The sequence below is a fragment of the Mya arenaria genome, chromosome 7 (assembly GCF_026914265.1).
Source record: "Mya arenaria isolate MELC-2E11 chromosome 7, ASM2691426v1".
Classification (NCBI taxonomy): Eukaryota; Metazoa; Mollusca; class Bivalvia; order Myida; family Myidae; genus Mya; species Mya arenaria.
In genome coordinates, this window is record NC_069128.1 from 29,007,107 (window position 1) to 29,031,233 (window position 24,127).

At 33.5% G+C, this 24,127-nt stretch overlaps 1 long non-coding RNA gene across 1 annotated transcript in view; it reads right to left on the reverse strand.

Annotated features, from left to right (window-relative positions):
* Nucleotides 1-2,917, reverse strand: part of LOC128240895 (uncharacterized) — a 51,699-nt gene extending 48,782 nt beyond the window's left edge. The window contains exons 1-2 of the long non-coding RNA XR_008262336.1: nt 2,620-2,917; nt 1,476-1,666 (exon numbers count right to left, since the gene is read on the reverse strand). This is a non-coding gene — a long non-coding RNA (uncharacterized LOC128240895). The remainder of the gene's footprint in view (nt 1-1,475; nt 1,667-2,619) is intronic.
* Nucleotides 2,918-24,127: the final 21,210 nt, after the last annotated feature.

A 24,127-nucleotide genomic window follows, 5' to 3' on the forward strand; every position in this document is an offset into this window, starting at 1 on the left:
TTGTACTGTGCTTTTATTGACTATGAAAAGGCTTTTGACACTGTTATACAGGATGCTTTGTGGATAAAATTATTTCAGTAGGTAGTAAAATGATAACCATGCTTAAGTTCCTATAAGCAAATGTTAGTTTGTGTATATATTATTCATATCTTTTTTAGTTTACAAGATATGAATAAATTATGTTATATTCTGAAATGTTTGATATACCTTTTGGAGTGAAACAAGGGGAATCTCTATCTCATCTTTCTTTTAGTTTGCTTATTAATGACATTCAGAAGTATTTAGATTTTAAAAATCTAACCCAGAATGTTATAACTAAGCTGTCTCTATAGTCATGTTACTGTTTACATATGATATTGCTCTGTTCACAACTTACCCTAGTAGTCTTCAAGCCCAGCTTGATGGAATACAAAGATAGTCATGCAAGTGGGGTCTTAAAATTAATGTTGTTAAAACTAAAATATGTATCTTCGAAAAACGAATAACATTGAATCGTCATGTTCATTCCATTAATCATGATGCTGTCGAAACATTGGACAGTTTCTGTCATTTGGGTATAAAATTCAATTACAATAGAAGTTTTTTTTAAAAACAGTTAAAGTCTCAGCTGAAAGATCAAGCTTTGAAGAATATATGATCACCTAGTATTAATTTTTGGTAGAGTTAAACTTAATGTTAAGATGAAAATGTTATTGTTTGAAACTATGATTGCTCCCACTCTTGTGTATGGTTGTTATGTTTGAAATATAAATGACATGAAAGAGGTAGATAAACTCCACCTTCGATTTTGTAAACACATTTTTTGGGTTCGCTCTCAAACTTCTCATGCTGCTGTACTTGGGGAGAAAAAACTATTATAAACAATTCCAAGTTAAATTTTGAATTTGAAAAGTATCTTGATTAAAATACGAATGATAAATACAGAATTGCATTATCCAGATATATAGATTTGTATCAGTTCCTGCAGCGTTTCGCAGTATTTACACCTCTGAGAGTGTAAAGTCAATTGAATGAAGGGTATAGAAGTTATAAGTAAAAACACCAACTTGCACACAATGTGTCCTAAAATTTTAGGGGCAATCATTTGTACATAGGATAATATTAAGTTATGTACGGTAACCTTATCTTGTGCTGGTCCTGAACAAATGTGTGAAGTATTGAGTGAATTGAATGAAGGGTATTGGAGTTATTTATATAAGTGAAAATGCCAACTTGCCCTAAAACATTAACCAGACGCGGATGCTGATGCAAATGTCGGGGGCGAGTAGTATAGCATCCTTATTTTTTACAGATACCAGTTTACCACTGATGTTCACATAATAATAAAGTAACCAATATTTCTGATTACAGCTACATTCTCTTCCTATGCCTTTAGACATGCTTGCAAGCAGACAGACAGACCTTATGAAGTCAGGCTTAAAATATAGACTGTACAATGCCAACCCAAGACTTAGGCAAACTACACTGAAGCATACCTGCTTCCTCCACCACAAATGTCCTTCCATCACCATAGTTGTAAACTACTTCATTGCTTAGCTGAATATATGTCTTGGCAAAATGACAGAGGCTGATTTTGATGTTGTTTCATGAGAGCATTTGTTTGTGACTCATCGGCATAATCTAATTTAACTGGCAGATGTTGTCCTGGGTTCCTTCTGCATCAATGCTAACAAAACAAAACACAACCATTTATGATCCAGTTTGGCACAGCTTTACGGTTGAACATGCATTAAAAGCTAATTTTATTTTGTACATATATATACACAAAATATTATTATCATTCTGTTGAAATAGCTCATTTTTAAGAAGCAGCAGCTACATGGTGCGAAAATCCTTAATTGCAGTAGCTGATTCTTAAAAGTGTATGATTAAAATGAATTTTATTTTGATGGCAATGCCCAATATTGAAAACAAGTGGTTAATTTTAAATATGTTTTCAAAATAAACACTTATATTGAATTTCCCAAGGGCCATAACTTCAACTTAAACTATTGTATTAAGAGTTATGACACATGCATTGTGTTAAAACATATTACGTCACCTTAGTGCAAGAACTCAATATCTGCTTCTATATATATATATGCAGTTATTGAGTTATTGCACTAAGGTCACAAAATTTATTAAAGTGTTCGGTAATGTTAGTGCAAAGTATGAACACATATTTTGCAGCTACATGTAATTATCAAAAAATCAAGTAATTATGACTTTTACTATTCTTAAACATGGTTCAAATTGTGTGTTTTTTTTAAATCTAAGTGCAAAAAGGGGACATAAATGTAGGAAATACCTAAGAAATGGATAGTGTTGAAGTACTTAGTACTGAGGATCCTTTTTGAAAGTTTGGATCAGTTCTGAGCAGTTGGAAGTCAACTTAATCAGTGTCTGAAAAACTTGAATCTTTTGGTCATTTTTTTGTGAACTGACGAACAAACCGACAGACAAGGAAATCCTCAAACCATAAGCCTGAATGTTCTTCACAATCCAGCTAACAATAACCTATGGGGGTGACTTAAAAAAAGAGATTTAAAATGTCAACATCAGCCACCATAATTTTGCAAACCTGTTTTTGACAATTGATAGAAATGTTATTTTGAAATAAGCAAAATGAAAAAGATTTACCACCACTGCTTATCTTGGAATGTATAAAAACACATTTTGTTTTCAGAATTCTTCTTCATCCACTGATAAGCCACTTCTTTCTTTTCTTTCACCACAATATCAAAGTAAGAACTTGCCATTCGAAAAATGTTCAGTACTGAATAGCCTAAAAAAGATCATTATTTGTCACATCAACAGTCTGCGGCAAACTGTCAATAAGTCTACACATGTTTACCATTATTGACTATAATATGTATGCATAAATATGTCAGAGCATCTTAAGAGAAAACTTTAATATCATTTACAGTGTGCAAAATTAACTTTTGAAACATCATAGCCAATTGGACTACAGACTTTGTGATTCGGAGCTTACCCTAGTTTTTCGGAGCCAAATTAAAAATAGCATGATATCACAAAAACAATGTAATTAAAAACAAAAAGAGAAAACAGTTAACCTGCAGCAATGCTTAACAGAAAATGGACTGCTTCATTTTAAGAATTGTTGTCCAATTTCTAAAATAAACTTATCCATTTTGCATCCATCATTACAGGGATTAGTGTTGCTTAAGCCCCTGTCACACCTAGCCGCATTGCCACTGCGATTGACCTTGGTGTTTCTACAGAGCTCCATGGCTTATACCGCATTTCTACGGAGTTCTAGTTGGCGATAGTCTGCGCTGTCATGGCGCTCTCAAAGCGCTTCCACTGCGTTCATTCAGTTGTCACAGCGCGCACACTGTATGTGCACTGTGCTTTCACGGTGCTCACACTGTGCTGACTGTATGTTGTTTTGCACTGCCTATAAAAACGAAATAGTAGAAGTAGTTGAAATTACTGGAAGTGTGTTCATATTGCAGCTAAGGGATGAGTTGATGATTGTGGTCATGCAGCAATTGTCAGCCTTCTAAGTGATTTTTTTTGGAATTATTTTTACCGCCTGTGCCTTGCAAATTTGGAAAATAAGTTGACTGAGAAAAATACAAAATCAGGCCAATATATTTTATTCCAAGAAATTCATTGCTTTTTTATTCATTAACGTAATCTGCATTTATCAAATCGGGAAAAAATCATAAAATTTTGGAAAAAATGGACAGTTTTTCACAAAGGGGAAACAGCCTTTAGAAGGCAGTAAATTGCTCCAAAAAAAATTACTGCTTCTTCCAGCCAGGATTGAATTAAAAGTCTCTTAGCCTAAGGGCCCTCCTCCGTCGTCGTCTCAGAATGAGATCCAAAGCATTATCCTGGATCAGCTGGACCTGCATAAAGCTTACACACCAGTCATTATGAAATAAATGTTTATTTGCATATATTATCATTCCTTTATTTTGTTGGGTTGGTTCATTGGTCACGCAAATGCATTTGACACCGTAGAAATGCATTGGATGGGCAATGATCGCCATATCAGTCTACTCTGTACAATCGTTGAATGAGCACAGTTGGAAAAATAAAACTCATTGTGCGCCATAAAAGCACCATAAAAATGGTAGAGACGCAGTGTCATCTCAAAAGAACACCGTACGATGGCCTTGCAAGTGCCACCGATAACCACTGCGTTCACACTGCAACCGCTATGCGTGCCAGCGGTGATCCTGTAGTGTTGCAGGAGACCTAACTGCGCTGATATGGCAACCTCACTGCACTCTTATCACAACGCCAAGTGACGGCGTTTGTTTTTGGCATGATTAAAGTGTGCGCCGTCGCTCGGCCTTCTATCGGATCCCACCACATGCAGGTGATGCTTCTGCACGGTCACAGCTATGCTAGCGATTCTACTGTGTGCAGATTGGTGTTCTGGACTTGTTTGATGTTTCAATCGGTTTGAGAGCACATTTTTGCAGATGCTCTGTTTGAAATTTATTTTTACATGCTTTTTTGTTGTTAAATTAGAATTAGAATAAATAAAATGGTAAATATAATGTCTATAGTCAAGGACATTCTTATGACCGGCTCCCCTCACATTTGCAGAGGTTACATGTTTATTAAGATAAACATATGAAAGATGACAACATCAATATTTATGTTATCTCAGGGCTTCTTTTAGGGAGTAATATACTTCCAAACTTCCTTTTACGGAAGCCCTTTTATCTCCATTAGGGGAGATTGTGTAAAGTTTCTTGAACACAGCTAAACTAGGGTTTAAGGCAGGGTGGTGGTGGGCATCGGTCTTCCATCATTAAACAGTAATATATCCATGTAAATGTTAACCTGTATCTCTAGCAGGTTTATATATTTTTTAAAATTGACATCACATAAATAGGTGAAAAGCATCAATACCCAAAATGTCAGAAGAATTTTTTCCATGTGAAATGGACCACTAGACTTGCCTTCATTTTTTTCATTGCCAAACAGGTCAGGACGTCCAAAAAAAATAGGTAGATTTGGCCACTGTAAAAGTTGCACAGTGCTTTTGTAGATTTGCCCACTGTTTAAATAGCGCACAGCTTCTAAAAACAAACTGTTCTATAACCTGGGAAGATTGTTAACTGCCTGGTGAGTTTCAAACTGAGCAAATTCATTCACTTTTTACCTAAAGTAAAGTAATCATAAGCATATATTGAGCCACATGGCACAATTTAAGGGGGCTAGACACAAGATACAATTACAGGAAAAAAGACTAGAAATGTGTCCATAGGACACGGATGCCCCCACTTCGATTTTTTGTCACAGAAAATAAGCCATAATGATTATTCAGGATAATCTCAAGTCTTTTTTTGCAAATAAAGGGCCGTAACTCCTAAATGACAAAAGCGATTTCCATGGCTATCGAACTTGATCAAGATATTATGGTCACAATCATGTATGTAAAGTTTGGTGAGGATTGGACACATACTTTTCAAGAATTAGATGGGAAACATATATTTTTGAAGTATTTTTGGCAAAAAAGGGCCGTAACTCCTAAATGACTAAAGCGATTTCCATGACTATCGAACTTGATCAAGATATTATGGTCACAAACATGTGTTTAAAGTTTGGTGAGGATTGGACAAACAGTTTTCAAGAATTAGATCGGAAACAATCTTCGGGACGTACGTACGTACAGACAGACAGACAGACGTACGTACGGACAAGGGCAACCCTATATGCCGCCACTTTGTGGGGGCATAAAAAGTGGCCAGTCATTACGGTTCAACACATGAGAGGCTAATTACCTTTATATCCAAAGATGTATAGCACACTGAAACCACAGCCAGTCTTGCTATAGAACCAGTGGCATCCTCAACGTCTTCTTTCTGAAATACGTTGAAATATTTTTGTAATATTATTCTTGAATGACAAAGGGTTTAAATCTTAGTCACCAAATCACGGATCACAATTTTTATACTTGTCTGCCCTATTTTGGCAAAATGACTTGTTTTAATTAGCCTTGTAAGGTTGAAAACATCGCGGTAGAACTATATTCATCCTTGACTGCTATATGCATTTTCCCAGACAAACACCAATAGCACCAGTTGGGTGTAGTATTGTCATGAAGTGTGCTGTCTGTTTTGTTACTTTGTAGTTCAAAGTTGTACAAACATAGGCAGGATAAATCATGTGAAAAAATATACATATACCTACTTAAAAGTCGCAGAAAATTTATGGCAGGGTGTACCTAATTTCTGGCAGGGCATGACGCCCTTTTGTTTAACTTAGCCGGAGCTCTGTAGAGAATCTGCGACACCTGCTAAAATTCATAGCTGACAATATTAAACAGTTTAAAGTAGAAATAATATGAATAACAACCCTCATTTCGTAAAAGAAGACAGCGGTGTTAAATATGTGTCATAAAACAATAAGGTTACCTTTTAGGATCCTCACTTCGGCAAGCCTGCCTTCAGCTGTAAAAAAATAGGTGAAAATATAAACATATAATACAAGAAAAGCATGAGGGTGGTGCAAAAAGCAGGTTGCCTTTGGGCTTTCCCCATCTATAAACAATGTGCAGGGCTTATCCAACCAGATGATCTTTTTTCAAAAATCAAAATGAAGTCAGATTCACGCAACTCACAAAGATCATAAATGACCAAAAAATTGATGCATAAAAAAATTGTAGTTTATATATATAGCATCAACAAAATTTGACTCAGCAGAATTTCATTGAAGGGGTTGGTAGTCCAGAATCTGAAGGTACAAGGAGCCGCAAGTCATGTGCTTTAAATGTTTGCTTATTCAATTAAAGTATATACACCTGCCAAGAGTATTCATGCTCCCAAAGTGACAAGTCATTATCAATCTGCTTCTGAATGCAAATTTGTAGACAACATGTTTTTTATGGTGAATTCGGTGTTGATAGACTGAAGACTTTCAAAACAAAACTAACACTATAGAGCAGCCCCTAAAATATCAATATTGATGACTATTGCGGGTCATCTCGTAAAGTCCATTCATTGAAATTGGACTTTTGGATCAACAAGCCCAAATTATTATTCTATTGCTTGGCATCAATTTCTTTAACAAGCCCTGCTATATAAAATTCAGAATTTGAGCAAGCCCGAAAGACATTTTACCAGTGCACGGCTTGTGGGCTTGTGCTAATTTCGACCAGAATTCATTCCTTATAAATGCATGATTGGCTAGTCGATATTATCACATGAAATGGCAATGTTAGATATATAGCTTAAATATTCCAACTCTTAGGGTTAGCCTTCGTAGCACAGTGGATACAACACTGGACTGCAATTTCGACGACACCGGTTTGAAGCCGGTCTCCGACTCGATTTTTTTTACTTTTTGTTTTTTTACAATTATGATATCAAAGAGTAAAACATTTTATCAGATAATTGTCCGACATGAATTACAGAAAAAAAGACTTTGACCGCGCACTCAGCTATGTCTTAAATGCAAGAAGCGTTTTCATTGGACGGCTACCGTCAACTTTCCTGGTTTTAATGATGCAATTGGAAAAGCATTCAAATGTTGTCCAAAGTGAAAGTAGAAATACCTCAACAAAAAACGTTCGATTTGGATAAATACGCGTCTTACTCAACGAGTTTTTAACAGCATGATATTTCAAGCTTCTCTTTGTAATGCATGCGCAAAGTGTGCATGTCAGTCTGTATTTAACATTTTTTAGGAACAAAAAATCCGTTGTTTTTCAACCTCCCGGTTCTTTCGTAATGGCAAGTATCAGTTTCTGGTTGGTGCATTTTGTTTGAATATGCCAGTAATGCACCAGTCAATGTGCTCCTTAAAATTATATATATTTATTCTATACCCAGTTTATACGTCTAATCGTAGACGCTCTTTTGAACCACGTGACCGTACAATATATTTCCGTATTGGGACGCACGCGCATACCAAAATCTTTTTTTGTATTGAACGAATCACAGGTCCCATGTTAAACCTATGATAAAGACCGAAACCCGTGAAAAGGTTCCGAAAATCCGAATCAACAGGCGCTCTAGAAAAAGCGTTACTATAAAGCTTCTGGTATTATCGGATCAATATTGTTGTTTGTAAACATGGAAATTATTATTATTATTAATTATTATTATTATTTTAAGTATTATTATTATTAAGATTATTATTTTTATTTAACATTTTCTGTACAATGCATAATATATTTGGGATTAAATTTATAGGTATAGAATAAAAAGGTCATTTAACATTGTTCAGTACAATACGGAATATATTTGGACTCTAACACAGCTTGGAAATCCATATTAGCGGCTCGTCCAATATGACTTTCCAAGCTGTGTACTCGTCCCAATATATATCAGTATTGTACAGAACAATGTTAAATAACCTATACATATTCTCACTTTTTTCCTGAAAAATTGTGAAATATTTTTTAAAATGACATAATATGGTTAGTGAATATATTATATTCACTAACTTGACCAAATAAAAAATTTTTTTTTTTTTTTTTTATATTACTGTATTCTGGCAATGTGATGCGCACCCGTGGTTTTCACAGTGGCTTGATGACAAAGGCTCATTAAAAGTCACAATAAATAATTTCAACTAGCCAAAAATATATTTTATACATACTCAGTGCTCCAGCCAGGATTTGAAAAGGGCAGGGTGCTTAGGTTAAAGAGGGCACTTTCAATGAGCCTTGACCAAGCACTTGCAAGGGCCAATGTTGAATTCTTATTGTGTATTTGTTGTAAATACTTTCAATCCTAATAGTTAGTTATGAATACCTTAGCTGTTTTCTTTAATTTAGTGTCAAAACTATTTATATTTATTATTTTCATACTTATTTCTGAAAATTGACTCTGTCAAACAAAAGGGCACAGCAGGGTGTAGTAAAGGGCAGCAGGGTGCTGGAAAAGGGCAGCGTGGTGCCCCACCCTGCTATTTAGGCCTAGCTGAAGCACTGCATACTTGAACATGTATATCATCAATATAAAACATTGCCATAAACATAAAATGAGATTTGACAAAATTCAAAAATACCCTATACTGTAATAATATTGATGATATACATGTTCAAGTATGTATAAAATATATTTTTGGCTAGTTGAAATTATTTATTGTGACTTTAATGAGCCTTTGTCATCAAGCCACTGTGGTGGTTTTAGGCCAATTTACCAGTTTTCCTGTTGAAAAATTAGGGGGTTTTTATTAGAGAGTTGGTAACAATTTTCAATAAATCATTATTAAGTCAATTTTGAAAATTTAAACTGTTCGGAAGTTCTCTTAAATTAAATAATAGGTGTGCAAATTTCATTAAAATATTCCAATATTCACAAACTCAATGGTTAATAGGTGTGCAAATTTCATTAAAATATTCCAATATTCACAAACTCAATGGTTCTAACTTCATGCTATCATGAATGTCCGAATATTAAAAAGTTCCCATTATTGTGGACAGCTTCTGCAATGTTAATTTGATGGTTCTATTGACCCTTTATATACAATGCTGTGTTGCTTCCATACAATATAAAACATTAAGATATCATGAAAGTAAGATGGAAAAACGTTTCAATTGCAATTAAAACACTAACCATGCGATTTCCGTACGAGTGGCACGCCATCTTGGATATCCGAACGATGGACCGAATCCGTACTATTCCGGAAGGTTTATGGATATTTAATGGCATTCGGAGCTCCTCGGCCATTTTTATCGAAAACAACTTCGGATGTATTGGACGGTTTACAAACTCAAAAAGTAGTACATTTAAGTCCGCTGCAAGTAGATCGCGTAGTAATTTTATTTAGCACCTAACCTTTATGACTTAGCTCTAGCTCGTAGGAATCTTAATTATGTTTGCAATAATACACTTCACTGGCAATCAATTCAAACTTATATCAATAAATACAAAGTTAAAACATTACATTTAATTAATAATATATAATTTTAAAAATACGAACTGCTTCAACAGATGTCTACCTAGTTGGACTTTTCAACTCTTAATTTGAAGATTTTTCGACCCCTACTTAAAATATTTTAATTGCCATATTGAAGGCATTTCAACCAATACAGTACTGTTAAGACCAAACTTTACACCCTTGTGCACTTGGAGTGCACTCCTAGTTTACAAGATGTGCACTATGGATAAACTAATGTACGTAGTCTATAGTTTATTAGATAAGCCAGTCATGATGTTTTCTTGTTCACTCAGATTGGCATTACTATTGTTATTAAATATCACTAATAAGTTCATTTCCTCTACCAGTTCATTGTTTAGCTTGTGATAACATATTTTATGATGTAAAGCCATTTTACTGGACAGTTAAGTAAAAGCAAGGGGTTTCTTTCCAGTCATTGTTTTTTGTCAATTTTTAGTTTTAATGTAAATGAATAATAATAAAACATTTCTTAAATAAATACAATAAATTTATTTGTAAGCCAATGTTTTAAAATTGGAGTGTTATATTATATAACTGTGTTTCTATTGTATCATTTGAACATTTATGATTTTGGCTTCGCATTATTTAGAATGATATAACAATAGTAGCTCAGACTTTTTTTCAGAAACACATTTTTCCTATATATATATATTTATATATGCATTACATTATAATTTCATCAAAATATTTATAAATACCAATCTAAATGATATTGCAATTGTCCGTAACTATCCTGTATAAATGTTACGTTTATTCGTGATTTATTTCATTACTTTTCATAAATAAACATCTTAAAAGCCTAGTTTGAGCATTTGATATTAAATGAACCCCATCGATGCCATTGATCTTAATCTTCTACGGACTGTGACAGACAGAAAAACAAAGCATTTATCTTTGTTTATGATTGGTGTATTTAAAACTTATATATGTAGTCTATAATATGTATAGATAAAATAATGCAATGCATATTTATACAGAAAACAAAAACAAAAAAACATTTAGATATCTAAATGTTTGACTTTTTTTATAAAACAACATCAGTTATTTAATTTTATAATTCTATATTATTTGCATGAAATCGATTGCAATTATTCTCTATATATGAATTTGCATTAAAACATCTGTTGACATAACACACATCATTCTTAGTTTCACTGTAAAGCATTTATTATTGACTGAAAAGGCCTTATCTGGTCCCTTGTCTCCATTTAGTCTTACCCTTGTCTTACCTAGTGCACTTCTGGTAAACTAAGAGTGCACAAGGACCGTTAAGTTTGGTCTCAACAGTACTGTATATCAAAGACATTTCAACCCCCATGTTTTGTTAAATTGCCGATCTTTTTTTAATAACAAAGGTTTGAACTTGGGAAAAAGTGACTCGATAAAATATCGAATGGGCATGAAATTCTAATCGCATTTTCTGAATTTGACTCGCATTAATCGAGTTTGATATCGCATAATTTAGATAGTGACATGACAGTGATATAACAAAATCTACGAAATTAAACTTTTCATATCGCCATTCAATATTATGGCATATTACAAGTACATGGTTAATGGTAGTATTGTTCAATTTGCTGTATTATTCGGTACGTAAACAATGGTGCAGTAATGTAAGATGGCGATACCTTATTACACATATGTTAAGTAAACGAATTTACATGTATTGTGACCATACTGTTGTCCTTTTAATAACAAAAATGTATAATAACAAAGAAAACAATTGCATAAAATTACGGCACAACCTCATTATTTTTTTCCAATAATGAAGAACCTCCATGAAAACCTCCTCTTGAACATTTATAGAACTGGAATTGCTTTAAGAAAAATAAGCGGTCGAAACATTATTTTAGTGAAAAACAGCGATAGTCAACAACGTCAGTTATCTGACAATGGGTATTTGGACATTACGCTAAATATTCATGAAATAAATGATATTATTTAATTTAATAAATAAAAACATTGAATAATCTAAAATACTTCATTTTATACTGACCATAGATAAATTGTTCATATGGGAGGACCTCGCATATCGACGATATTGAGGGTATAGGCAGTTTTCTGCGGTCAATAACTTAATTAAATTACGGTCACTGAAATACGTGTACAAATGCATATTTGGTAATTTAACATGGTCTAAAATAATTTGTTCAGTATAAAGACTATCGCTGGGGTTGGTGGTGTGTGTGTTTCGTGAATTTCGTGCTTATAATGTTTGCATTCATTTTTTGCTGTATTGCAAGACGTTCGTGCTACATCAAGAATGTTTACATTGATAATATAAAGAGTAATAATTTGATAAGCACATATAGGAATTGCTAGAATAGTTTACAAGTGTATCTGGTAGGTAATTGTGCGTTACATATACGCGGTATGTTCTTATTGGGTAACACATTGACTTTTGCAATAAATATAAAAATGTCTTACAGCTCGTGTCTTAATAACACTTTTAAAAAACGTACGCTTATTTTAATTCTGAATCACACAAAAACTGCATAAAACATCCTCGCCCAATATAAAAGGCGTCTAAACATAAAAAAGTCGGCCGTATAGTGCCCTTTAAGTGCACTAGCCGTCGAAAAAATGATGCAAAAACAGCGACAACTATGCGAAAATGACTGGTAGAAACACCTTGGTTAAGGTACTCGACGATATTTATGAGATGCAGTGTACTGTATTAATTGCTGTTTGTTTGGTGGCACGGACGGGAGGAAGAAAAGATTTACAGCTGGAATGTCTAATTGGAAGAAAATTTCAATGCTTATAAAAAGGCATGCCAATGAAACGCATCACCTCGACGCGTCTGCTCGTGCCGAGTGCTATATGCATATCCAGGCCGGGATAAGTGAGTCGATTGACAAAATGTTCTCTAAAGCTACGAAGACGTCAGTTAACAAAAGTCGGCATAGCTTGTCCAGAATCGTTGTACCTTGTGCAAAGCAGAACATACTATTGTATGGTCATCTGGAAGAAAATAGCAACATGCAATACTTCGGGTTTTTGCACAAAATGGTTTCATTTTGTCTGAACAGTATAATGCTAAACATACTTCCCCTGACATCCAGACCATCCAGTCTGATTGACATTTGTGCCAGCCAAACAAGAGGAAAACTGAAAAATTGATTTCAGATTCTTGTATGAGTCCCTTACTCGCCATAATGGTTGGTGAAGAAACTACAAGCTCACCAAAGAGCAACTGCCTATGTGTGTACGTTTCGTCGATGAGAGTGGCAACGGGAGAGATCATTTCTGAGGTTCGTTTAGAGCTCTTCTATCAAAGGGGCTGCACTAAGTTGAAAATATTATGATTTTTTGCAGGAAGCAAACCTTGATATATTGAAGATCAGAGCTGAGAGTTACGGCGGTGCCGCTCGTTGTTAGAGACACGGTTGTCTAACACTCGAAATGGTCCAATATGCGATCCCCGTAGTGATGATTGAGACGAGAAGTCTACTTCAGAAGGGAGACAATGACCTACTACACGCTGTTGAAGAAACAAACGTCATGGTCAAATTGTGCAATGACTGGAGGGCTGATCCTGATGTGTGGAATGGACTGTAGATGAAAGCAATGGATATCAGCTGAGGCTTCGACATTTTACAATAATACCAAGAAGAGTCGACAACAACACAAATCAAATCCTGCGGTGCAACAACATCTGATTACTTCAGAAATACCTTATACAATGTATTTATTGCTCATTTAGTACATGAAATGGAAAGCAGTATCCTGCGAAATGAAGACAGTTAACGTACACAACATTTGCTGCCTTCAAAACTAAACATTCAGCAGGACGACATGCAACCATCAATTTATGCTGCTCATGCCCCTGATCTCGAAGAAACATCTGACACATTTAAAACATACATCTCACGATGGAAGGTCAGTTGGAGCATCGCATCTGCAATTTCATCTAGCATATAGATATGTTTAACTTTGTTTTTGAAATCAACATGCATAAATATTGAGTGGAATTTTATAAATAAAAAAATGATATTCAATATTTTATTTCAATGACCCGTGCAAGATACATTTAAATTTATTATAAGATTAAACAAAATGATATTGTTGCTCTCATTAGTGTTTTTACAACTACGGTCAAGTGACGTTTATTTCTTAATTTCTTAGACATTTGAAAATATTTCTTAGCCTTAAAGACAATGCTCTTTTCTGCTTCTACACGCGTGAAATATTGAAGATTTGCCTGTATCTAAATGATGCAATCCTTGACCAAATTTCAACGTTGAAATTATGGCAAAGTAATTTGCACTTAAAATGACGCAAATATAACTGACATTTATTAATTAAGCAATAAGTAGATGTAGTTGCCATCTCAGAAGAAAACGCATTGCACCGTCCAATTTTATTATAATTTTTAAACAATTGTATAGTTTATCTTAATTAAATTATTTTCAGAAAGCGAAAGCTCCGATCCATTTTATGTGAAGAGCTATATACGTAGGGTATCCTAATCAGGTAAAATTCTATACATTCTCTATGTGTAATCGATTTAAACCAGGTGCAGTAGCAAAATGTTTGAAACCCCTACTTTAAATTTTGGAGGTTGTGAGTGCAATCCTTAGACCAGCTGTTCCTTACGTTTTATACCGCTGTTAGTCATAAGATTGTTTATCGAACGTGGAATTATGCACGAAAGCAAATGCACAAAAAGTGATTATTGTATTACAAATTCGGAATAAAAGTGTACCCACTTCACCGCAATATTGATTGAAGTAGTAATTGACGCATTTAAGAATGTTTGAAATGGAACTTTAGAAACTAGTCCGTCCGCGAACAAAACGTACGACAAGCGAATGTCAGTGCTCGTTTTTTCACATTTGATTAAGGAGAATAGTTGAATAGATATGATCGTAAAGGTGACGAGGCGTATTACCATGTGCAACTCTTTTGTTCCCTTGTAGCAGGCTATACGAACATATTGAAAGGACGGACAATATCTTGGCCGACTTTAATTCAAATATTGCATAATACCTCAGTCAGAATGGAAAAAAAATGCACCGGTAGACTAGACATTGACAGTCTGTGTATACATTGTATGAATACATGGTAATATGGACTCAATATGTTTGATCAGATTAAGTCTTAAAATGGCGGTTTTTATTTTTAATCGGCTTCTATATAGGATCAAGGACTCATGTATTTAACGTAGTGTGTTTAACTGCTTGGTAGTTCCTTTTCGCGAATATTTAAACAAAGTGAAAAATAGCCTTGGAGAAGGGCATCCAAATTGCATAGTGACTGCACTAATGGTAAACATTCCAAGATCATGAAAGAGCGGCAAGTTACAATGCAAAACGTTGATAAAACATTTAATATTTCACAGGGGTAGGTATTACAATCATACAGCTCTCATTTTATGGGCCGATATTTGGCGATAATAGGGAATAAAAGCTAGTTCCCCACCCAAAATATGTTATAACAGTCCCTATCAGCTGGAAAGTCATTGCCATTATTGTTTAAGATTTTGATGGCGGTATTTTGACCTACTTTGCTCGAAACGATTGTAAATGGAGGTCAATCATTTAAATAAAGAATGTGATTCTTCTGTACGACAATGCCCAAGCACATATCGTCATGGACACCCATCCAAAGGTTCTGAAAAAGCTCCCATTTACTTTTATGTGTTTAAGGAATTGAGGAAATGCTTGCTGAAAACAAATTTGCTAGCTGAGGGGCATTGCTTTGGTTTGTAAATCAGCACTGTCCAACTTCATATGCCTTCGTTCACCGATGAAGACACGAAACTCCCACGCCGCTGGCACAAGTGGAATTAGGAGAATTCTTGATGCTAATTGAATAATGAAGTTTCTCAACAAGGCCATGATGATTGTCCACATAATTAAAAAAAACGCCTCTTGTACATTCAACATGAGTGACAACACAATATAAACATTTATATATTTTCGTTAATTATTATTATAAAGATATGTTTGATATGAATCTTATTTTTGTATATGAAGCCACAAGTACCACATTGTTCTTTTTATATTTCCCTACCCACATACTTTGGTGTTATAATGTAGGTACTTTCTTATTTTATCTATTTTTTTTATTTCCTACTTACCCTTTAAATCCGTAATGAAAAACGAGGACAAAATTATGACCATCGGAGAGGCTAGAAAAGTCGTTCGGGAAACTCCCAAACATACTATTTATTAATTGTGATTTGAGGCAATACATATTCATTTTTACCAGCAAATATTCCTCTTTTTATTCGTGCTGAAATATAGTTATGCACATGGTTGCCAAAAACTGCTAATTTGTCCAAACAAAACCCCACACACAAACATTATTTTTAATTGAGACATTGCGCAATAAAAGAAGCAGCCAAGTTGAAAATATTTTGCAATAAAGGTCAGGTAGAAAACCCCCCGTATAAAACTTACAAATAATGATAATAATTATAAAATGTATCTCGGAGATCGGCTGAGGATCCGACTTATTATTCACTAAAATCAACATATATTCCCTATATACCAAGTTTATAAATATCATTAATATAGGATGAGATCATTGTCAAAGTTGGTTTCCCGTATTGAGCCTCATTTGAGAGCATACTGGATGAGTCATTTTACTGACATATTTCTTTTTGTCTAATTGTGTTCGTTTATTTCAATGCAATTGCAACATACCGTAATTACTCTGTAAATTCCTTGTTATTTCTGTAATTTAGCAAAAACAAACTATTCAGCGTAAAGCAATACACACTTATATCTGTCATGACTTTGCATATTATGATTAAAAGACTGGTATACACTTGAATAGTAATTTTTGAATAAATAAAGTATTCTTCAAACGATTACATTATATAAATGCAATATCTTGAAAGATTGTTAAATCATAAGCACATGTTATACTTAATTTATTCATTTAATGCAATGATATTGTATTGAAATAATTGTTCCATCCTATGCACAAAGGAAAGCTTTTGCATTAAAGTGTTAATAGTATAAACTGAAAAGTAGAGGCAGATTCGTATAGATAATGACCGATGTTCTTTTAAAATCTAAGACCTAAATCAACGTTCTACACTGCCATCACAGCATATCCATAAATATGTACCGAAGAGTTTAAAATAATATTCACAGTGCTTTTTTTAAATTACGCAAAACACGCTGCATTTATCTAATGTAGTAAATACGGTAATTGTTGTATAAAAATCTAACAGTTTAGCCATATAAGCTCGGTAGTTTGTTAATGATCAATTACAAGTAAAAAAAATCCGTGCACGGCTTTCAAAAGGTTATTGTTCTAAAGTCAAGTTAATTATGGTATGCCGCCACTGTACTTGCATAGTATAGCGCTGTAAAATACAAACCTTGCGCACAAAAACAATGCGTTGATAATTATCACTGAGATATTAAAATATCAAGATAGATAGATTTTGTACTTATAGTTCGTTTATTGGAACTTTGTATTTGATTGATTGCTCATAAATTCCCAAATTATACCCAGATATTCGTAATCAGTATATATCACATCACCTTTCAAAGTCAGCTATATGAAAGGCAAATTTTATCAGTAAATATAAATGACTTTGTCATAATTTCTCTTTGATCTCATTACTATTTGTGAATAAAGAAATACCAATAAAACAATGAAAACGGCAGAGACAAGCTCCGAAGCCGACATTGTAACCAATATCATGTTTAGAAGCACAAAAAGTGAAGCAAACAGACACTAATCAAGAGACAACATGCTACCAGACAACATACATTTAACCATTCAAAATATGGTCTTTGATTAATGTTGAGCGAGCCTCCTTGACGTGGTCAATGAAAACTATGTTAAAAATCCCTGGGCTTTAACCGGCTTTCGCGTGCCTTACCTCACACATGTCCTTTACATTTATCAATACATTTTAAATTAATCTTATAAACATAATCGGAGTCGGCCTCGACTTAATATCAATAGTGGTGGTATAAGAATGAAGTATTTTGGGAGACCGATAATGAGATAAAATGTATGATGAAGGGACATTCCAACATTGCACAATATGTAATTGTTCATACGTGCATTGCTATTTCAGCTCATATTCTTTTTTTTTTAACTTCAGTCATTTATTGTTGAATAATTTGTGTTCGTTTTAATGTCAAAACATGCTTATTTATACGTTCATAATACTCCAATCGCGTATGGAGGATTAGCTCAGTTACAATAAACAATGTTCTCGAAGACAATGTGCCTATACTGTCTGTATACTCGTTTTATGGAAAGATAATAACGATTTTGAAACAAACATTAAAATATAAATAATATACCAGTATACTTTAAAATTAAAAAAAAGCTGTGGATTAATAAAAAAAAAGTATTTTTGGTTTGGACATTATATTCTGCATGTGCATTAAAAAAAAGATCTATGCTTAATTATATACATTATCAAAATTTATGTAATCTATCATTTATCAAATCTGTTATATGCTTTTTAGAGGCTGGAGAAAGAAATCAGTACCGGTATTTATTTATTAAAAGGTAATGGAATAAGCTACAAAAAGCGTTTATGATAGAGTTCATGTTTTATCAAAAAGTTAATATCCAAGAAGCTTTTATCACTAGTTAAGTAATTAGTAGTGTAAACTTAAACACCGTCTTTTAAACCGAAGTTTTCCATTATCTTATTTTATTTTTTAATTGTATTCTACTCCATTATGTTCTATTATATTGTACTGTTAAAACAATGTCCTAGTGGACAAATACATGCACATAGAGTGATCTTTAGAGATAAATTTCAACTGTACAATTCGTTTGATAAAATCAATCAGTTTTTTATTGATTCATTCATGCGTTTGTCCTATTTAGCGCAATCCTTCAAATGTTTATGTCTGACAATACCGTTGAATTAGTGAAAGAAACAAAGAGGGGCATTTTGTTTTACTAAAGCAGTTATCATTCATAGTGTACAGAGTAGGGTGATACAGTAATACGAACTGCATTCTTTTTGAAGATGACACCTTAAAGTACATTTAATGGTATCTTATTATTAATTGGACCACGATGACTATTATAAGGTGCCCTGGAATATCTCATAAATCAACCACTACATGCACAGTATTTTAATCTTAAACAAATTTACCCACTGTTGCATTTGAATGTTTTATTGTTATTCAAATTCACTGCTCTTTAATTACAGCAAACTGTTTGATTTTCTAGGTTATTAACTAAAACAAAATTGAGTAAACTATATTTTTTTTATTCTAAGCATTATTTCCGAAAGCACTCTTTCTGCGCTTGCCAGTTTTGATTATCTATTCATTTATTTGTTTTTAAATCCGTTTTTGTAACGAACGAGCACTGGCAAAAACGTTCTAAATTACATTTCCGTATCCCGTAAAAACACAGATAAATTCAATCAACTAATGGCAATTTTTCGTGTGGAAGCTGTAAAAAATCGCCCCGTGTTTACAATTAATGTTGTCTCAATATCTAGTTTTACAGAGACTGAGAACGGTAGTCTTTCGTTAACATAAACGTAGCCTCATGCAGTGTGTTGTTTGTGGAGTTTTGTGCTGTTGTTCCATGTTTCTTGTTTGTGATTTTTTTTATTTTTGTGCTCTATGTCTTTGGCGTTAAAACATTGATATAAAATGTCATATTTTATTGACACTGTTGGACAGGTCTCGTCAATACATTTCCATTGGTACCTGGATTGTCCCTATCGCACTGCGGGTTGATGCGGATAAAAAAAAATCTGATTTATTCACTATTTTGCTTAGGGCACAAACATGTTTTCTATTGAGAACAGTTTGTGAGTTCTGTAATAATGAAATAATTATGATGCAAGTAGTGTGTGCATTTTATTGTTGGGTACTTGAGGTGTATATCTATATGTTTGTTTTAGGTTACTCGTATTTATTCATGTTTGGTGTTAATGCTTTCTCCAATTATAGTTATACATAAACTGCTTGGAAACGTTTGAAATTGACTTTTAATCATGTTAATCTTCCGACATTACTCCGTTTATGCTGATTGTTCCAAAGCGATAAACTCAACATCAATATTATATATATGATTGTTATTTTGTGACGCTGTGTGTATACCTATTTTGCTGAACATTAAAGGTGGAAAGGTAAGAACATAATTGTTTTAGATATATTAGGGACATTTTAGGTAAAATCTGAAAGAGAAAAGTCTCCCGATTCCATGATCTTGGGCGAATATTCATAATTGACATGGGTGCCAGCCTCCTTAATTATGGATACATTCAAAGGCCAAAAGTATGGAATGGCAAACATGTGGACAATAATGGAATGTGAGCATATTTTCGTACACTCTGAAATATGTTATAACCGACCATTATCGTGCAGCGCTCTATTTAAATAGTGCTATCAGCCATCATCAGTTCTGACGGGTCTCGCTCAATGCGAAATCTTGAAGGCCAATCATTTCAACTATTGAATACTTTTTTTTGTTTTGTTAAGTTTCTAGTTTGCGGTTTAGATATTATTTATCGAAGAGTACGAACATATTGGCTGCAACATGTTTTGATAAAAAAGGTGAGCAATTAACAGTACTCATCTAAACGGAAAGGTTATCCGACTGTTTAGCTTCGTCAAACTGTTTTAAACTATAAAGCAACAATGTATGGCGACATTCTGATGATACATGTATCTTTGACAATGAGTATGACACATGAAATGATTTATCAAAGTTTCATTCCTGGCTACAAAACTTAACATGTGTCAAACTGTAAAATCATTCACAATGCATAATGCTTTGCTTTTTGGATTTTTGATGAAATTGAGTACTTATGATTTATTATTGTACCACTCCCGCGTTAAATATGTTCTCATATTTGTGATATCGTAAAATTAATTCAAAGCTTACATGTTCATGTATTATTATTGCTAACGCTACTTGACAATAATATGTCCAAAACACTTTGACCATTTGTGCCCTTTAAATCCAAGTTATACCCTTTACATACCCAAGCTCGGTCAAAAATGTGTATTCTCACGCTTATTATTGCAAATAAAAATAACGACAAGAAGAATTGGGGATGTCTGGATGTGTATCACCTTAGCCGAAGCTAGCCTATTCGGAATGGATAAAATGAAGTACTCTCAATACAAATACAATGAGATAAGAACAATACAATATCTCTAGTTATTTTGCGGGGGTCTGTAAAACCCTTTTGTTTTAAATGCCAACATTAACGTGTTGGTTTTTTACACTAGCATAAGCTTAAACAGTGTGGAGTGTTATCTTCAAAATCATTTGGTTAGCTTTTTAGGTTTTAATGGATCGTCAGGTTGACTCATCATATCAGATGAAGATAACGTGTAGAGCCTTTATTGTGCTTTAGTTTAAAGACAAACATATCAAGAGCGGATTACTAAAATATATTACAGTCATTTGAACGTGTTACAACTTCCAATTTAATCACTCATATTTTGTTTGATGTTTAAAACCTTACTTATCAACTTTACAATGTTAATGGCATCCGAGTCTACTTTTCATCGAATCAGTATCTAATAACCGCCGATAATGTCTTGCAGCCCACTATATACTGCAAACGAGTTGGGCTGTAAGTAAAGGGACAGTTGAATTCGATTCACGTTAAGGTTTTTTTCAGGGAGTTTTAAAACAAGAACATACAAGAATGATGTTAAGTACTTGATTGCTATCAAGTATCAGCTAGTTAAATTGAGTTCCGTTTTATTTAGAAAGTATGCACTTGTCTAAGTACAATAATGTCACCAAAATGACATGATGAATTAAGTACCTCCTCTAATCAATACTTTTCCAAAGATGTTTTCTACCAAGCTAGGATAAACATTTTTATTACATGTGTTTACCAACTAAACATTACTTAGCCATGCTGTAACTCTCAAGTACATAATGCTTTTACAACTTACAACTACTGTTTAAATGGTATACTATTATTACACTTAATTTTAATATCGAAAGAAGTATCCATTTAACAGTGTTATGTCTACTAGCAGAATCGTGCGCTTGTGGAATTAAGCGTACAGCCTGGAAAACAAATTGATGTTATCATTAATTACAGTGCTCTAATCCATCTTAATTTTTGTGATTGTCCACATAGATAGAACTGGAAACCGCCTTTGTAAATACCTTTTCCATTATCATGTAGCATTTTAAAAACTAAATACTTTTATTTCCAGGTCACCAATGATGTACTGTTATGTAATGTTAATTTGTTGTACATGTCGAAAAAGCTCATTGAGCTAATGTTGGTTTTGGTATCATATATTCGACTTTAGCTAAAGATCCTTATATATTGTATCTTTTATCCATGTCATGTGCAGTTAAACATTTTTTTTTTAAATTCATACGGCGGGTTTGTACAAGTTGACTGCAATGATTTCAAGGTTGAATAATAAAATGTCACCGCATGGAGATCAAAAGAAATACCGTGGGGTAATCAATTTTGGAAGGAAACATTATGTGCGGCAACTAATGATCTCACTGAGCTCCATTGTATATGAATTCTTAAGTGCTTTGCAACGATCTTCGATTCCACAAAAAGTCAGGTAATTTTGCAAGGACTGATTTTTATCGTTAGAAAACCAAACAAAATAAGTGCAAAAAGCATTCATCTCGGACCAATAAATTTACTGTATGTTTCGCTGCTGGGTCATCTGATCATTCTTTATGATCTCCAAATATCATGTTTGGTTAAAAGTCTTACACGAAAACTCGAATTTAAATTCTTATGTCTCCTTCCTACGTCTTTAAAGTATGTAATAAGTAAACACTGAATAGTTTTCTGTTGCATTTGTTTTTTATCGATGTGAATGATTTGAGGCATAAAGAGTACATATCATTGTAGAACATTCATGATGTTTGTTAAACTGGTATTCGGGGCTCAACCAAGCCCCTTGTTCTTGATTTTAGATAGTGCATCACGGCACCAGAGTCACGTCTCTAAAATATGCTGACTGTAATCAACAATGATAGTTTGATATTTGTGTGATTATTTTGTGATCTTGTGACGTTGTAATTCTCTTGTTTTGTATATATTTGATCTTTATCCTTGGCATTTAAAGAGTGTTTCTCTTAGGTTTACTGGGCTTGTCCTGGAAGTTTCATTAATGGGTTTGCCATATAAAGCACAACCCTTTCAACAGTTGCACCTTATTACAGTAATATCACTTGATGTTTTATTTACTTATCAAAAGCAATGGCATGATTTAGTATAGTAGAGCAGAAATAACTTATATTTCAAAATGTTACCTTTGAAAGATACCCTTCAATGCAATAAACAAAATGTTATTGCTTAGAGTAAAACAATGACTCTAAAATGTTAATATAAATTAAAATGTATATCACCATAGGCATATCAATTGTATTGGCAATAGACTTTGAAATCGATCTTTAACTATTTACAAGGTTACTTGAATGTCATTTATGAAGACTTCAAAAAACCGTTAAAGTCGTAAACACATGCAATCGCTTAACGTATGACTGGTTTCTTATTGTTATACAATGACAAACGATTCCTAAATTACCGCAAACTATTTTTTGATCTGTACAAGTCATTATCTTTAAATCAATTTTAAGTACGCTGACTGTGTTTTGTAAAGAACTGTTCTCCGCGTTGGCCAGATTTCTGCGATTATAGTCGCCAATATAATGATTAAAATAAGGCCATAATATTCAAATGGTGACAAGTTTGGTTTCAAAGCTGACATTATCCACTGGAATGTTGCCTTTTTTATATTTATGTAAAGGACGTTACTTCCAGAAGCCAACAGTAATTAAAGAACAAGGTTTCACAAATGAATTATATACACGTATTTCGCTTACTAGATATATTGCCCCTTCAATTAAAGTATTTAAAGTGGTTGAAGATTTACACTTCATCAGGAGTAAACTAAATTGCACCTATGTTTGCACAGCGTTGAAAAATATTGTAAAAAATAGAAGAATGCTGCATCCAAACTAACAGTTTTGACTTTAATCAGTAATCTACAAATCGAAACTTAAAGATGGTAGATATCGATTTCGTAGACAGTCTGCTTAAGGGTAAGGACGAACAACACGCTTCTCACTGGCGTAGCTACAGTTAGACCCATGCCTTTATTTTCATCGACATCAGTTTGAAATGTATCAATACATATATCTCATTAAAGTTATATTGACTTTTCTTTCGTAAAATAGTCGAGAATTTTAATTGCCTTTTCGGTAGCTTGATTTTATATTTACATAGTCGAAAGGTTATTTTACTTGATATGTGTACGTTGTTTGTGAGCTAACAATTAATTTC